Source organism: Gigantopelta aegis, chromosome 6, assembly GCF_016097555.1.
Source record: "Gigantopelta aegis isolate Gae_Host chromosome 6, Gae_host_genome, whole genome shotgun sequence".
Taxonomy (NCBI): domain Eukaryota; kingdom Metazoa; phylum Mollusca; class Gastropoda; order Neomphalida; family Peltospiridae; genus Gigantopelta; species Gigantopelta aegis.
In genome coordinates, this window is record NC_054704.1 from 16887321 (window position 1) to 16900651 (window position 13331).

The 13331-nt window shown below is 36.4% G+C and overlaps 1 protein-coding gene across 1 annotated transcript in view; it reads left to right on the forward strand.

Annotated features, from left to right (window-relative positions):
- Positions 1 to 839: 839 nt before the first annotated feature.
- Positions 840 to 13331, forward strand: part of LOC121375234 (neurocalcin homolog) — a 97938-nt gene continuing 85446 nt past the window's right edge. The window contains exon 1 of the mRNA XM_041502561.1: positions 840 to 967. The gene's annotated coding sequence lies outside the window, so the exon portion shown is untranslated. The remainder of the gene's footprint in view (positions 968 to 13331) is intronic.

Sequence of the window (13331 nt, forward strand, 5' to 3'; positions counted from 1 at the left end):
TGCCTGCACATCCCCAATCAGCCCATGTAAGGTATGCTATTCTTCAGTATTGTCGTCATTGTGGTGTGTCATTCCAGCATCTTCTTTTTTCAAACTCTGTGTATTATCACATCTGGGCCCCATTCCACAAAGATCACCGTAAGGGCATACAGTAGTTATACAGTTACGGTGATCATAGCGCTAAGATTGCTTCGTGGAATGGGGCCTTGATGTCCACTGCCATGCCAACATGTTGCGCTGGATTCAGCTTAAATTTATCTCCAGTCTTGAATTCATAGGTTCCAAATCGGTTTCTTTGATTGGCTGCCTCCCTGCTTATTAACAGTGCCTTGTGTTCATTATTACTCTTGTCTATTCACTAAAGCAGTTATACAAATGTTCCATGTATTCTAACAAGTTGGTAAAAATCAATAATGCTGCACAACATTTTCCATTCATGGAGAAAAACAGCTCAGAGATACAGAAACCATCATTGACAATTTATGTTCTTAAAAAAACCCCAAATACAAACCATCACTAGACAATGATTAATTAATGATCCTCAGGAGTCAATAGTCTTCTTTATCTTTGTTTTAGAGTTTCTCATTATCAACAGCTGCATAGATGACAAAGTCATTTGTCACATAAGAGCCGGTACAATTTCGCCACTGCCACTGGTCATCGAGCAGAAAATAAATATCTAAAATCAGCAGACAGCGATTCATTCTGCAGTATCATCTCCCGGCAGAGAAAGTCAACTTCCATCACCTGGATCTGCCCATCTCTTATTGATTAGTTGTGTCATAGTCATGTGATTTATTCCAGAGCCCGCCTCTGATTGGTCAGAATATCTACATGACATATAATCGGCGAGGACCGAAGGTTTTAGTGAGTGAATGTTACAGACCAGTTTTCAGGTGTGACGTGGTCTGTTTACCCTCACGGGATTCAACTACACACAACAACAAGGACATCATCGAAGAAAAAGGTAAGCTTTTCAAAATATGTAGTAATGTACTATTTTCTAAACCACTGACCATTGTTTATAGCGACAGCAGTGGGTTGGAACGGTGCACCCAGTGTTTGCTGTTTCTAGATAATCAGCATACCACTCTGCCTGCATCTTGATTTGATTATTGACATCATTCACAAAGAAAAGAAATTAATAACATTCCACCAGCAATTGGAGTGTTTCTTCTATGGGCGGTCTGCCACCATGTTGAAGGCAAACATTATGCCTGGGAAAGCTACTGTTTATGTGCCATTCTGTAACCAAGATGTAGGTTTATTAACAGGATGTATGGCTATAAGCAGCTGATTACCATTAATATTGGTTTAATTTTGTGTGAAACTTGTAGAATCAAGTGACATTTTAAGATATTGATTTTCAACAAAAATATCAGTTGTAATAGAAGTCATGTGTGATATTCTGCACTGATGTAACAATAACTGTGAATATAATGGGTCATTCAAAATAAGATCCTAATATATTTGTCTAGATTCCAATGAGTGCAAAACACTCTGTGCTCACACCAGTAACAAACACATTCGTTTTATTTTTCTAGTTGCTATGGAAACAGAAACACATAGACATACATATATGTAAAAGCTCACCAAAGAGTTTTGTCTTTTATTGAATTTGTTATTTTTTTATATTGATTAGCTTTTATTTGATTTCTTTATAATTATAGGTTATCAGCCCAGGCTGACATCAGATGGATAATTATGATAATAAAAGTATTACTGATATCAGAGATGACAACATACATGTATTTAGTTGCCATAGGCTCATAACTGTTTACCTTAGAAACAGAGGGAATGGTTGTGGGTTTCTTAATGTAGCATGTAGTCAGAGTTGTGCAGCAGTCTGTACAATAACAACAGGAGAAGTAATAAAAAAAGCACATTACAGTCTCTCATTAATATCACTGTCTCTCATTAACATTTCAGTATCTCATTAACATCACTGTCTCTCATAAACATCACTGTCTCTCATAAACATCACTGTCTCTCATTAACATCTGTCTCTCATCAGCATCACTGTCTTTCATTAACATCACTGTCTCTAATTAACAGCACTGTCTCTCATTAACATCACTGTCTCTAATTAACATCACTGTCTCTCATTAACATCTCTGTCTCTCATTAACATCACTGTCTGTCATTAACATCTGTCTCTCATAAAAATCACTGTCTCTCATTAACATCTCATCACTGTCTCTCATTAACATCTGTCTCTCATTAACATCTCTTTCTCTCATTAGCATCGCTGTTTCTCATTAACATGACTGTCTTTCATTAGCATCACTGTCTCTCATTAACATCTGTCTCTCATAAAAATCACTGTCTCTCATTAACATCTCATCACTGTCTCTCATAAACATCACTGTCTCTCATTAACATCTGTCTCTCATTAACATCTCTTTCTCTCATTAGCATCGCTGTTTCTCATTAACATGACTGTCTTTCATTAGCATCACTGTCTCTCATTAACATCACTAATCAACTACATGTCATTACATTATTTACGGTACTGTCTTAGTAGTAATCAAGTTTGATAATCAATGTCACTGATCAACATCATATGTTGTTTACTGTATAGATGGCAATATTAGTAGGATAATCAACAAAATAATAAATGGTCTTTAATGATATATAATGTTACTAATGGAAAACATCATTACCATATATTATTCACTGTAAAAGTAATCTACTAGTATGATTACATTAACATCATTATAAATAACATTTAATGATACAGGTGCTTATATTATTCATATTCCATTACAACATTTTTGTTTGTTTGTTTTTGTTGTTTTTTTCCAGCAGTTTAAAAGATCATTCTCAATTAGAGAAACCTGTGTGCACCCTTACCATGAAGAGCAGTAACTGTTATGTCAAATTGTTTTCCATAAAGCTCATATGAGAAGAAAAAACAATGTTTACTAAAAAACGTGCGGTAACTGCTCTTTATTTAACTTTATACTGTTTATTTATATCTTCATTTCAATTATTAAAGTTTGTTTTGTTTAATGACACCACTAGAGCACATTGATGTCAGTTTTTACATATAGTCCTAGAGTCTTAGAGAGGAAACCCGCTACATTGTTCCATTAAGGTCGACGACAGTCACTTTTCACACCCTTGTACATCATACACAATAAATATAGCATATCTTACCATAATTTCACTTGAAATTCATATTTCATAAAAGGTACAATTTTTTAATAACTAGATTTTCTTCAAATACATTAGTAAAGTTCAAACAAAAAATTTTCAATAATAATTTTGCATTGGAATTTTCCCAGTATTCTTAAAATGGAAACATCATGTACCCAGTTTATAGTTAATTAATTTAAGGAGATGCAAAGTGATGTCATTGGAATACTGACGTCATTCAAATTCACAATTAGCTATATTATTATAATGCTTCAACACATTAAAATAAAAACTGGTCTACTAACCTTTTTGACCCCTGTCAAATTTCTATAACAAGTAGACAACGCTGTTTACAGGTCTGTATTTTTTTTTTTCTTCATAATTCTAGACAAAATATTAATTTTAAGTTTTAAAAAATGAAAGAAATAAAAAGTACTTTTGTCAAATATATCATAAAAAATTACTGTTGGATGTGTTTTATTGATTGTGTACGAAACTTATTGATTGTGTACGAAACCAAAACAAGGGTGCGAAAAGTGATTGTCGTCGACCTTAGTAGCAAGGGATCTTTTATATGCACCATCCTACAGACAAAATAGCACATATCATGGCATTTGATATACCAGTCATGGTGCATGGGCAGGAATGAGAAATAGCCCAATGGGCCAACTGACTGGGATCGATCCCAGAGAGACCGTGCATAAGGTGAGCATTTTTTACCACTGGGCTACGTCCCGCCCTCATTGCAGGTATTAATGCAAATACAAAATATGATTCAAAGACTACATACAAAAGCTGTCATATGACTCTTATTCAAAGACTACATACAAAAGCTGTCATATGACTCTTATTCAAAGACTACATACAAAAGCTGTCATATGACTCTTATTCAAAGACTACATACAAAAGCTGTCATATGACTCTTATTCAAAGACTACATACAAAAGCTGTCATATGACTCTTATTCAAAGACTACATACAAAAGCTGTCATATGACTCTTATTCAAAGACTACATACAAAAGCTGTCACATGACTCTTATTCAAAGACTACATACAAAAACTGTCACATGACTCTTATTCAAAGACTACATACAAAAGCTGTCACATGACTCTTATTCAAAGACTACATACAAAAACTGTCACATGACTCTTATTCAAAGACTACATACAAAAACTGTCATATGACTTTGTGAAACATTTTAAGTTTATTCACTGAATAATTAATTACTGTTTGAAAATGCTAAGTATTTTATTATGCAGTACTGATAGGCATGTAACACAGCTGTTACTATTGTTTTTTAATTTATTATTTCAGTGAGACATTGTTAATTACAGGTAGTGAGAGATGCATACAATAAACATTATATTGCTCCAGGATATGCTAATCAAAAGTTGTGGAATGTGCTGTACAATGTATAGTATATGTTAATGCAAAAAAATAAAAAAATAAAAAAAAAACATTTCTTGGCTTTAGAATTGCATAAGTGTGAATAATTTCCCTTCATGTTATTATTTTATTTTTTAAACATCTAACAACCATTTTCTATATGTATAGTTTTTTGATGCAGGCACAGAACATTGTAAGTGGAAGCATAAACAAATTCACCTCTTTGATTATCAATGGTAGTGTTTCTATAGAAATGACATGGTTCACATTTGTATACAATAATAATATATTGATAAAACTATCTAAATAAAAAACCACATAGATAAAATGTCCTTATGTTTCAGCAATTTAACCTTCTTTAGGGAAATATTAATACAATACTGTGTTTGTTTGTTCAATGACACCATCAACGCACATTGATTAATGAACCATCGGCTATTCAATGTTAAACATTTGGTACTTTTTGACTCAATAGTCTTAGAGGAAACAAGGGATCTTTTATATGCATTTCCCAATAGACAAGACAGCACATACCATGGTCTTTGATCTATCAGTCATGGGCCACTGATTGAGATGGGAAAGAACTAAATTAGAGAATTGTTCCACTGACGTGGTTCGATCTTACAACCCAAGCACCTGAAGCAAGTACTCTACCCACAGAGCTAAATCCTGACTGTTGGTGCCACAATGATTCTGTCGGTGCTACACTGATTCTGTCGGTGCTACACTGATTCTGTCGGTGCTACACTGATTCTGTCGGTGCTATACTGATTCTGTCGGTGCTACACTGATTCTGTTGGTGCCACACTGATTCTGTCGGTGCCACACTGATTCTGTCGGTGCCACTTAATTCTGTTGGTGCCACACTGATTCTGTCAGTGCCACACTGATTCCGTCGGTGCCACTTAATTCTGTTGGTGCCACACTGATTCTGTCGGTGCCACACTGATTCTGTCGGTGCCACTTAATTCTGTTGGTGCCACACTGATTCTGTCAGTGCCACACTGATTCCGTCGGTGCCACTTAATTCTGTTGGTGCCACACTGATTCTGTCAGTGCCACACTGATTCTGTCGGTGCCACTTGATTCTGTTGGTGCCACTTGATTCTGTTGGTGCCACACTGATTCTGTCAGTGCCACACTGATTCTGTTGGTGCCACTTGATTCTGTTGGTGCCACTTGATTCTGTTGGTGCCACACTGATTCTGTTGGTGCCACACTGATTCTGTTGGTGCCACTTGATTCTGTCAGTGCCACTTGATTCTATTGGCGCAATTTGATTCTGTTGGTTTTACTTGATTCTGTCGGTGTCTCACTAATTCTGTCGGTGCAACACCGATTCTGTCAGTGCCACACAGATTCGGTTGGTGCCACTTGATTCTGTTGGTGTCACTTGATTCTGTTGGTGCCACACTGATTCTGTTGGTGCCACTTGATTCTGTTGGTGCCACTTGATTCTGTTGGTGCCACACTGATTCTGTTGGTGCCACACTAATTCTGTTGGTGCCACTTGATTCTGTCAGTGCCACTTGATTCTATTGGTGCAATTTGATTCTGTTGGTTTCACTTGATTCTGTCGGTGTCTGACGGATTCTGTCGGTGCAACACCGATTCTGTCAGTGCCACACAGATTCTGTTGGTGCCACTTGATTCTGTTGGTGCCACTTGATTCTGTCAGTGCCACTTGATTCTATTGGTGCAATTTGATTCTGTTGGTTTTACTTGATTCTGTCGGTGTCTCACTAATTCTGTCGGTGCAACACCGATTCTGTCAGTGCCACACAGATTCGGTTGGTGCCACTTGATTCTGTTGGTGTCACTTGATTCTGTTGGTGCCACACTGATTCTGTTGGTGCCACTTGATTCTGTTGGTGCCACTTGATTCTGTTGGTGCCACACTGATTCTGTTGGTGCCACACTAATTCTGTTGGTGCCACTTGATTCTGTCAGTGCCACTTGATTCTATTGGTGCAATTTGATTCTGTTGGTTTCACTTGATTCTGTCGGTGTCTGACGGATTCTGTCGGTGCAACACCGATTCTGTCAGTGCCACACAGATTCTGTTGGTGCCACTTGATTCTGTTGGTGCCACTTGATTCTGTCAGTGCCACTTGATTCTATTGGTGCAATTTGATTCTGTTGGTTTCACTTGATTCTGTCGGTGTCTCACTGATTCTGTCGGTGCAACACCGATTCTGTCAGTGCCACACAGATTCTGTTGGTGCCACTTGATTCTGTTGGTGTCACTTGATTCTGTTGGTGCCACACTGATTCTGTCGGTGCCACACTGATTCTGTTGGTGCCACTTGATTCTGTCAGTGCCAAACTGATTCTGTTGATGTCACTTGATTCTGTTGATGCCACTTGATTCTGTTGGTGTCACTTGATTCTCTCGGTGGCACTTGATTTTGTCTGTGCCACTTGATTCTATTTCCATGGATGTATGTACGATGTCCAGCATGGTCATTCAGAGTTCAGACATATTAAAGAATAATCATCTTTGGCTAATTACACATACAGTTAAATCCCATTGGCCTGAACCCTATTGGTGCTTGAAATAGTGTCCAACCCATCGGGTAGTTCGACCTAACCATTCGGTCAACATCGTGTAGGTGTAACTCAGGACTTTGGTTTGAACGTTGCAGTGTATTCGACCCTTCTGAGTTTGAGCCAACAAGATTCTACTGTATGTCATATGCCTTCACCTGTACACCACTTGAAGGTGAGTTGAGTATATTTTAATATTTACACATTGAGAATAGATCATCCTCTTTTGTTCTCTTACCATGATTCTTACGCCATATACCCATAAATAAACTGTGCTGAGTGTGTCGTTCAATAAACCATTTCCTTCCTTCCTTCCTTCCTTCCTTCCTTCCTTCCTTACCATGATACACAATTTTTCTATTTCCTTTCAGTTTTTTTTTGTTTAATGATGTAAGTGATATTAAACTGCCATTTTAATCAAATTGACACTTTGTGGTATGATGCCTGTGTTGAATTCTCATGAAGGTGTTATGTTTATATGTTTTGCACACACAGTTAACTGAGTTTGTACATGTAGTATGTATGATTAGGTCATTCTTCACACTGGCCAGTTTAGATGGAGTGTGATGGCCTTATACTGGGCTTTGACACACACATACAACCACCATGTAGATAGCTAGTCATTCATTCATTTCAACTTATTTTTGTGCTTATATCCAATTAAGGTTCAAGCACGCTGTCCTGGGCACACACCTCAGCTATCTGGGCTGGCTATCCAGGACAGTGGGTTAATTATTGTTAGTGGTTAGTTATTAGTGGTTAATGAGAGAGGAGAGAGTGTAGTGGTCTTTCACCTACACCATGAGTCGTTAAAACTTGCACTGGGTGGGAGCCAGTACCAGGTTGCAAACCCTGTACCTACCAGCCTTATGGCTTAACCATGACATCACCGAGGCTTGTATAGACAGTCCTCATTAGGCCTGGTTATATACACTGATGCTCTGGGTGGGAGCCAGTACCAGGTTGCAAACCCTGTACCTACCAGCCTTATGGCTTAACCATGACACCACCGAGGCTTGTATAGACAGTCCTCATTAGGCCTGATTATATACACTGATGCTATGGGTGGGAGCCAGTACTGGGTTGCAAACCCTGTACCTACCAGCCTTATGGCTTAACCATGACATCACCGAGGCTTGTATAGACAGTCCTCATTAGGCCTGGTTATATACACTGACAGCGTCCATTGACATATACACTGGCAGCGTCCATTGACATTGTATTTATGGAGTTCATCTTTGTACACAAAATTAGCATGATCTGTATATGGTAGTTGAAAGGACCTGAGTACCAAAAAGGTCTTTGCAAAGTGCAGCATCGGGTTAGTACAAAGAAGGTGATCAGCAGTGCGGATCAAAAGAGGACAAACAATCAGACTATTCGGAAACTGTTGAAAAGGCCTTGCATGTTATATAACAAATTCTTTTATCATTCTCTTTGTGTGTGTGCACACCTTTATTAAGCATTTGATTCTGGGCACAACAATATTGATCATCTAAATAACAAATGAGACAAAATGCCCAATGACATTAAAATAATTAATAACTGTCATTCCTTAATTATGATAATGAATCATTACCTTTGACTGATTTTGATCATTACTAACTGTGTTCCCTTGATTTTCATTAAGGGTTATTATAATAATTTATATTGCATTATTAAAGGTTATGATAATAATATATATCTCAGTATTGGCTCTCAACTGACTGGGTTTAATGACTCAACAGATCACTATGCCCTCTTCTCTCTCAACAACCACTAGCAACTAGGCATTAACCCACTGTCCTGGACAGACAGCCCAAATAGCTGAGGTGTGTGCCCAGAACAGCGTGCTTGAACCTTAATTGGATACAAGCATGAAAATAACTACAAATGAATAAAAGTTAAAGTTTGTTTTGTTTAACAACACCACTATAGCACATTAATGTATTAATTATCAGCTACTGGATGTCAAACATTTGGTAATTTTGACATATAGTCTTAGAGAGGAAACCCACTACATGTTTCCATTAGTAGCAAGGGATCTTTTATATGCACCATCCCATAGACAGGACAGCACATACCACAACCTTTAATATACCAGTCATTGTGCATTAGCTGGAACAAGAAATAGCTCAAATGAGCTCACCAATGAGTATTGATCCTAGACTGATAGCGCATGAGCACTTTGCCACTGGGCTACATCCCTCACATATGAATGAAGAAGAAGGAAATGTTTTATTTAACGATGCACTCAACACATTTTATTTATGGCTATATGGCATCAGACATATGGTTAAGGACCACACAGATACTGAGAGAGGAAACCACTGTCGCCAGTTCATGGGCTACTCTTTTCGATTAACAGCAAGGGATCTTTTATATGAACCATCCCACAGACAGGATAGTACATACCACAGCCTTTGTTACACCAGTTGTGAAGCACTGGCTAGAACGAGAAATAGCCCTCACATATTAATGAGTGAATGAATGTATATTACAGTATGTTAGTTATCTCGTCAGTTACAGTTGTGTGAGTGACTGAAGTGATTTTATCAGCTTGTCACAAGTTTGTATAAAATCCCCACCAACTCCATTTTGATTTCATACTTCACAGTGTCGGCCTATTCTTCTTCTCTTCATTAATGCAGTACATCATGACATTTTTCACTTATTCAGCAGTTAGTAATCCTCTCGATGGATTTCAGATCAATAACTCTTTTTGTGTTTTTTAAATTAACATATATTGTTATATTGAAAAAACTAATTTCACTGGCAACCAAATACCAGAACATGTTTTACAATTTGGTTGTCATTAAATTTCCAGTGGTTGAATTATGATGGTGGTTGCTTATTTTCAATTAGGGTTCAAGCACATTGTCCTGGACATTCATTTCAAATGTTTGTTTTGTCTGTACAGAGCAGAGGTTAATGGATTAATGTGAGAGACAAAACCTGCTAACCATACCATGCTCCACGACTGGTATATCAAATGCCATATGATATGTGCTATCGTGTCTGTTAAAAAGTGCACATAAAAGATCCCTTGCTGCTAATGGAAAAATGTAGCAGATTTATTCTAAGACCATATGTTAGATTTATCAAATGTTTGAAATGTAATAGTTAGTGAGTGATATGGTAAATCAATGTGCTCTAGTGGTGTCATTAAAATTCTTTTTAAACTTATAATATTCAATTAAGGTTTAAAATACTGCCAAGAAAGAGACGTTATTTATCCCTCTTTTTTTTGCATCCACACCAGTTTCCACACATGTCATACATTGTCTGTTGAAACAAATTCATTGTATTGAAATCAGTAGGTATGAACGGACCTGTCAGCTCTTCCCCCACCCCACTTCTGCACATTTACACCCATCTGCAATGCAATTAAATTTGGTTGGCAACAGATAACGTATATGGAAGTGGGTGTGAATGAGAAAAAAAATTGATAAATCTCACTGTGGCCTAAGAGTGGTGTAGAGGTTAAGCCACCAGATTTAAGCCTGGTTGGTACAGGGTTCGCATCCCAGTACCGGCTCCAACCCAGAGCAAGTTTAATAACAACTCAGTAGGTAGGTATAACGCCACTAGACAGACTCTCTCTCACTCACTAACAACTAACCACTAACCCTCTGTCCTGGACTGACATTCCAGATAGCTTAAGTGTGTGCCCAGGACAGTGTGCTTGAACCTTAATTGGATATAAATTGAAGAAAAAGAAAAAAGAAGAAGAAGAAAAAATAGTAATTAGTGGTAATTGAGAGAGAAGTTAGTGTAGAGACTTCTACCTGTGTGTGAGAACTGTACACTCATCTTGGACTGGATCCAGCGCTGAGATCTAAATGTAGTACCTATCAGTGTTACATTTGATACTTCATTCACTGTACCGTGAAAGCCATTAATATTTAGTTTGTTTTCAACTAAATTCGTGTATCACGTTCCCTCCAGCTCGCCACTAATGACGAACTCATTCAAGCAGTGTACAGGTGTATGAAAAGCTATCACCATTAATACAAATGGCGATAACAGCTGTGGATGCTGAAAGCAACTGCAAATGGTTAGAGTAACTGAAAATGATATCTGGATTTACAAATGATGAAAACAAATGCAAATTATGAAAGCAACTGCAGTTGCTAAAAGCAACCAAAAGTGATGAAGATGTATATATTAGGTGTATTACTGCTGATGATACAATGCAGAATGTGTTTGCTTCCATATTGATTCCTATTTTGACCATGTATAGATTCCTATTTTAATTTCTTATTGATTTACCAGCACCAGTTTGTACTGAGATGTACTTATTGACACGTTATTTCTGTCAAGGAAAGATAGTGGAGTGGACAGACAGAGAATATGTGTCTCATTATGTTCAGATGTCTATGATGTGGTATTTCTACATTAAAATTATCTTTAATCAACATTTCACTTGTATTATGTTTATTTCTTATTTTTTAAATAATTTTATCTCAGGTCCAAATTCTTGTTTTATGTGGAAGATACATGAATCACGTACCATGATATGTATCGTATTGTGAATTATGTGGAAGATACATGAATCCAGACCTGTCAACCTGTAGTCAAGAGAAAGCAGGAGGTGTGTGTTGAAAATGCAGGAGATTTTGTCAAAAAACAGGAGATTTTTTAACTTCACACAATTTAACCCAAAATCGCAAGGTTGTTGTAAACATTATTACAATAAGTTATATGAACACTACATAATGTCATATATACTTTTTAACCTTAGATCTTGGCTTTAAAAAAAATAAAAAATAAAAATAATTAAAAAATAAAATAAAAATATGTGTGTATATATATATTTCTTTTTAAAGTTTAAATATTATTATGATTTAATAAATATTTAAAAAAAAAAATCTTTTTTATCCAAAAATGTTAAGAACATTAACATTAAGAAAAAAAAAATAATAATTAGTACATTTATGGCATTACACTTACAGGTTATGTTACGTCATCATTTGTGGTTTGTGTACCTAAGACAAATTTATATAAATCTTATAAATTAATATTCAGTTTTTACTCTAATGAGGAACAGTGGCGTGGTACTTATTTAAAATCATTATTATGATGCAATAAACATTGTATTTCGATTAATCATAAGTAAAACCTCATTACTGACATTGTGTGAAATATACCAGAATTATACCCATTTCCGTGGATAACTTTATATCAAACACAACATTTATTAATTGTAAAAAAAAATCTATTGAAGTGTACCCTTGTTACCAACATTTTACTGCACAAACATACAAAATTAACTGACACAAGTATGTTTATATAGCTAATTGGTATTTTCTGTGACATGTGATTTTAACATGCATCGTGTATATTGCTGTCAACTCTGGGCCAGAGTCTAGCACTTCAGATCTGTCATACCCTTATGTTATTTTAGCAAAAGGGGATTGATTTTTTTTTATGCCTACAAAATTGTCTCCTGCACAGGATGTCAGGAGATTTCATCTAATATCAGGAGACTGCTGCGGAATCCAGGAGGGTTGACAGGTCTGCATGAATCATGTACCATGATATGTATCGTATTGTGAATTATGTGGAAGATACATGAATCACGTACCATGATATGTATCATATTGTGAATTATGCACCGTGATACGTATTGTATCGTGAGGTGGGTGTATCATGACATCCCTATCATGTATATGTAAATGGTGAAATCAACTGGAAGTAATTGAAATTATTGACTAAAAATTATAAAAGTGACTATGAAGACAACTACAAATGAAGACAGCAAATTAAAAATGACAAAATGATCTATGAATGATAACACAAGTGCAAATTTGATCAAAACAAAGGCATGTGGTAAGTGCATAAATCTGAATGACAAAACCATTAACCACGATCAATGTAAATGATGAAAGCAATTTTATAAATGATGAAAGCAACTGCAACTGATGAAAGGAGCTGTGAATGACAAAAGCAACTGTAAATGATAAAAGTAATTGTAAATGATGAAAGCAACTGTAAATGATGAAAGCAACTGTAAATGATGAAAGCAACTATGAATGATGAAAGCAGCTGTAAATGGTGAAAGCAACTGTGAATGATGAAAGAAACTATGAATGATGAAAGCAGCTGTAAATGGTGAAAGCAACTGTAAATGATGAAAGCAACTATGAATGATGAAAGCAGCTGTAAATGACGAAAGCAGCTGGCCTGGTAATAACATATTATGTAAAGACTGTCCTGGAAATGACCACAAGAGAAAGCTGGGAGACAATGATATTTCAATAACCCTTGACACACACA